This window comes from Babylonia areolata, chromosome 21 (assembly GCF_041734735.1).
Source record: "Babylonia areolata isolate BAREFJ2019XMU chromosome 21, ASM4173473v1, whole genome shotgun sequence".
Taxonomy (NCBI): domain Eukaryota; kingdom Metazoa; phylum Mollusca; class Gastropoda; order Neogastropoda; family Buccinidae; genus Babylonia; species Babylonia areolata.
The window spans coordinates 55,840,036-55,845,990 of record NC_134896.1 but is presented as its reverse complement, the minus strand read 5'-3'; positions in this window follow the sequence as shown (position 1 = coordinate 55,845,990).

Sequence of the window (5,955 nt, the reverse complement as noted above, 5' to 3'; positions counted from 1 at the left end):
TGGTCTGTCTGACTGTGGCTGTGTAACTGGAAGAGATGACGACGACGATGATGGCCTGTCTGACTGACTGGCTAGGTAAAAGAGATGATGATGATGATGATGATGATGACAACGACGACGATGATGATGGTGATGACGATGAGTGCGGGTGTCCAGGTGGAGGAGATGAAGCTGCAGAAGCTGCTGTCCACCATGGACGTGTCCCACAGACTGCGGAAGATCGTGATCAACATGGAGCTGTTTGAGGACCGTAAGACTGCACACCGCCTGCAGAAAGAGGTACGGTACAGGGGGTGGGGGGCGTTGGTGGTGGTGTGTGTGTGTGTGTGTGTGTGTGTGTGTGTGTGTGTGTGTGTGTGTGTGTGTGTGTGTGTGTGTAGGTGAGACATTATAACAAAGTGGGTGTGGCCGGGTACAGATTACGATATCATAGCACAATGGGTGTGGGTACAGACAGTGTTATCATTACACAATGGATGCCGTGTGGGTACAGATGACGATATAACACTAAGGTGTATGTACAGATGATGATATCATAGCACTATGGTATATGTACAGGTGACGATATCATAGCACTATGGTATATGTACAGATGACGATACAACACTATGGTATATGTACAGGTGACGATATCATAGCACTATGGTATATGTACAGGTGACGATATAACACAATGGTATATGTACAGATGACGATATCATAACACTACGGTGTATGTACACTGAGATGACGATATCATAGCACTATGGTATGTGTACAGATGACGATATCATAGCACTATGGTATATGTACAGATGACGATATCATAGCACTATGGTATATGTACAGGTGACGATATCATAGCACTATGGTATATGTACAGATGACGATATAACACTATGGTATATGTACAGATGACGATATAACACTATGGTATATGTACACTGAGATGACGATATCATAGCACTATGGCATATGTACAGATGACGATATCATAGCACTATGGTGTATGTACAGATGACGTTATCATAACACTATGGTGTATGTACTGATGACGTTATCATAACACTATGGTGTATGTACAGATGACGTTATCATAACACTATGGTGTATGTACAGATGACGTTATAACACTATGGTGTATGTACAGATAACAATATAACACTATGGTATATGTACAGATGACGATATAACACTATGGTATATGTACAGATAACAATATAACACTATGGTATATGTACAGATGACGATATAACACTATGGTATATGTCCAGGTGACGATATCATGTGTGGGTACAAACAGCGATATAACACTATTGATGTGGGTACAGATGACGATATCATGTGTGGGTACAGATGAAAAATATCATGTGCGGGTATCAAAACACTACTGGTGAATGGCCAGGTGACGATATCATAACACTACTGGTGAATGGCCAGGTGACGATATCATAACACTACTGGTGAATGGCCAGGTGACGATATCATAACACTACTGGTGAATGGCCAGGTGACGATATCAAAACACTACTGGTGAATGGCCAGGTGACGATATCAAAACACTACTGGTGAATGGCCAGGTGACGATATAACACTACTGGTGAATGGCCAGGTGACGATATCATAACACTACTGGTGAATGGCCAGGTGACGATATAACACTGTTGGTGAATGGCCAGGTGACGATATAACACTGTTGGTGAATGCCCAGGTGACGATATAACACTGTTGGTGAATGCCCAGGTGACGATATCATAACACTACTGGTGAATGTCCAGGTGACAATATAACACTGTTGGTGAATGCCCAGGTGACGATATAACATTACTGGTGAATGGCCAGGTGACGATATAACAATGTTGGTGAATGCCCAGGTGACGATATAACACTACTGGTGAATGGCCAGGTGACGATATAACAATGTTGGTGAATGCCCAGGTGATGATATAATACTACTGGTGAATGGCCAGGTGACGATATAACACTACTGGTGAATGGCCAGGTGACGATATAACACTGTTGGTGAATGCCCAGGTGACGATATAACACTGTTGGTGAATGGCCAGGTGACGATATAACATTGTTGGTGAATGGCCAGGTGACGATATAACATTGTTGGTGAATGCCCAGGTGACGATATAACACTGTTGGTGAATGCCCAGGTGACGATATAACACTGTTGGTGAATGGCCAGGTGACGAAGATGGAGAGCCGGCAGAGGAAGGCCGCCATGACCTATTTCCTCAAACAGCAGGAGTCACGTCCACCCCCTCTGACGTCAGCCTGGGCCTCCACCCTCACCCACGCAGACCCACCACCACCCCTCGCTGGACCTGGTGACGTCACTCACCCCCACCCTCCCGCCCCTCATGCCCCTACCTACCCCATGCCTTCCGGCCTGGGCCAGAAAGCCGTCTACCTCACCACCAAAGGCAGGCAGTGCGCGGGGTGGAGAGAGGGGGACAGGGGGCGGGGAGGAGAGGGGTTGGAGGACACGCCGGAGAGGTCCCCCGGGGAGCAGAGATGGGCCACCCCGGCCGTTGTGGGCAACAACGACAACAACAACGGCAGCAGCAGCAGCGCCATCCCCGCCATCAGAGTCACAGACTGCAGTCTTCAGGACCCCTCCACCACAACACCAGTCCAGGCCTCAACAACAACGGACCACGGCGACACGCCACTACCACGTCCACGGACCACGACGACCACCACCACCACCCCTACGACGAAGCCGACTCGTGGACAACGACCTGACTCGGACTGCGGCGGTTCTGCTGCTGTTGCTGCTGCTGCTGCTCACACAGCGACAGAAACGATGACAGCAGCTGGCTTTTCCGGCGCTGTGTCCGCCACCACCACCATCCCCATCCCACCCCCGCCGCCTGCACCTGCTGCCCCGCAGCACGTCCCCCACCCTCCTCTCTATCCCCCTCCCCCTCCCGCCGTTGTTTTGACGGAGTACGACCAGGATGGTTCTCACGCGCCCGAAATCCACTTCCCCCCTGTAGTCCCACAGGGTCGTGCTGCTGGTGCTACTGCTGGTGGTTGCACGAGGCCGCCGCGCGCAGGTCACGATGACCTGCCCCTGAGGGTCCAGCAGCTGGACAGGGAGAGGAGACGCCTGACGAGCGCCTCCCACCTGTGGCCGGGAGACCCCCGCGCCATCCGCTCCGTGCGCAGGGACCGCCGCAACATCCGGGAGATGGTGTCGGCCATGAAGGCCGGGGAGGAGACTCGCAGGCTGCTCCGCGAAGCCACCCGCACGTGCAGCAAGAACTGCGGACACCCGGGCCTTCTGTCCCAGCTGGAGAAGACCTACGTCAACCTGCCCGACCTCCTGCCCGAGATCGAAAAAGCCCGCCAGCGATTGGCCGAGGAGGAAGAGTTGGCGGCGGCGAGGGACCAACCACAGGGCCGGTTACATCTCACGGGACAGCTGGAGGGGTCGGAGGTCGGGGGCGTGGGGGCGAGGAGGAGGCGGGTGGTGGGCAGATTTGAGGTGGAGGGGGACGAGGGGGACGCGGCCAGCACCAAGAACCTGCCCATCTACCACATTGACTACGGCTCGCTGCGACACATCGGGGGGGCCCGGCGGAACTCAGTTCTGGCTTGACTGACTGGCCTCGTCGTCGTCGTCGTCGTTGTCGTCGTTATCATCGTGGTCTCCGTCATCATCAACATCATCATAGTCGTAGTCTCAGTCATCATCATTATAGTCGTCGTCGTCGTCATCGTAGTCTCCATCATCATCATCATAGTCGTCGTCGTCGTCATCGTAGTCTCCATCATCATCATCATCATAGTCGTCGCCCCGGGTAATCTCATCATCATCATCTTGGTCATCATCTTCGCCTTCGTCATCGCCATCTCAGTCCCACTGCATCCTCATCACTGTCACCCTCATCACTGTCACCCTCATCACTGTCACCCTCATCACTGTCATCCTCAGCAAATGATAAAGAGTGGTAACCCTCTCCATGGACGTGGTACAAGGTACACAACTTCAGGCCAATGCTGGCTTCTGCTGCCGATTCAGCAGAACAAGCATACAGGTATTCATCCTCAGGCTTGCTGTGCCATCTTTTGGCATTGTTGTTGTTTCTATTCATGGCATTCCACGCCATCGTCTTTCTCTTCCGCTGCCTGGTTTGTATCATTTTTTTCACTTCTTCTTCTTCTCTTCCATCACCACCGTCCTTTCATAACCTGGTGGGCGGAGACTGATGCCGGCGGGGAATATTTCAGGGACTGAGGATATTGACAGTATCCCCCCGTATTTGGGGACTTCAGTGCTAGACGTTTGCTTGATTCTATCAGTTCTCGTTGATTTTAGACTTGTCCTCTCTCTCTCTTTCTCTCTCTCTGTTTCCGGCTATCGTCTTTTTCTTTCTCAGTCATTTTCTCGATGCCTTCCACGGCCTCCATTCATCTCTATCCATTCACGAACGAATTGGCTTCTCCTTTCCGAGGAAGGAATTTTGTTAACCCTTTCACCGCCAAGCTCGCATTAATTTTATGCACAGGCATGGTAGAAGACCCATGTACCTGAAAGGTGACCATTCATTGGTCTGTTGTCCATGAACCTACTGCTCTTAATGTTCGGTGGTAGGATAGGCCATATTTTCTACACATCGGAGGGGGAATCCCCAGCTATTCTTAGCCACTGTCTTTTCTGTGTTTATTCCACAAGGGAGTTTTGTACTCTAAATTGACTGGCGGTGAAAGGGTTAATCAAATGTCCCGTAGTCCGGCACATAAACACCACACTGGTGTTTGTAGACATCTGCTTTCAAGTATTCAAGTTAACTTCCACTGACATCCAAAATCACGGTTATCGTTTCAAAATAAATCAATAAATGTATGCCAAATAGATAAATAGAAATAAATAAATAAATAAGGTATGTGAGGAGTGGAAGAGGAGTACAGTTTGTAGAAACAGGATAAATAACGGGTAGAATCAAAGTTGACATTTTGCAGTATATCTTCAGGACGGGTAAAGAAAAAAACAACTTATTCATGGGGCTTCGTTAGAGAGGAAGTCGTTGACATTTCAAGGGAAACAACTGATGCTGAGTGCATACAGTGAAAAAAAACACCAAAAAAAAAAACAACCAAACTCAACTTTACCAGTGATTGTAGATGACATTCTCCTTTCGTCATGTGTGTGTGAGAGAGAGAGAGAGAGAGAGAGAGAGAGAGAGAGGAAACTTGAAGCGGCAGAACATCCAATTTGACGGAGCATCTTCAGGGTTTGAGTGCTGTAATGTGACGTCGTCATGTTGCCCCAATTATAATAAATATCTCCTTTTTTTCTCTCTCTCTCTCCCAGATTAATGGGAATGTTGGTGTGGCGTGATGCTGTTGTTGTGTTGTTGTTGTGTTGTCAGTTGTTGTTATTGCTGTTGTTGTGGCCGGTGTTGTTGTGTCAGTTGACAGTTGTTGTGATGTTGTTGTTGCTGTTGTGTCCGGTGTTGTTGTTGTTGATGTTGTCAGTGGTGTTGTTGTTGCTCAGTGGTGTTGTGGTTGGTGTTCAGTTGTTGTTCAGTGTTGTTGTGATCAGTGTTGTTGCTGTTGTGCTAGTGCCTGAACCCCCTTCGTGTGTATATGCAAGCATAAGATCAAATACGCACGTTAAAGATCCTGTAATCCATGTCTGCGTTCGGTGAGTTATGGAAACAAGAACATACCCAGCATGCACACCCCCGAAAGCAGAGTATGGCTGCCTACATGGCGGGGTAGAAACGGTCATACACGTAAAAGCCCACTCGTGTGCATACGAGTGAATGTGGAAGCTGCAGCCCACGAACGAAGAAGAACTGTTGTTGTGGCCGGTCTGAGGTCAGTGTTGTTGTTGATGTTGTGATTTGTTGTAGCCGGCCACACGTTGTTGCTGTGGTGGTGTCAGTCTGTTGTTGTTGTGATGGTGTTGTCACGGTTGTCAGTTTTGTTGTTGTGTTGTTGTTGTGCCACAGTTGT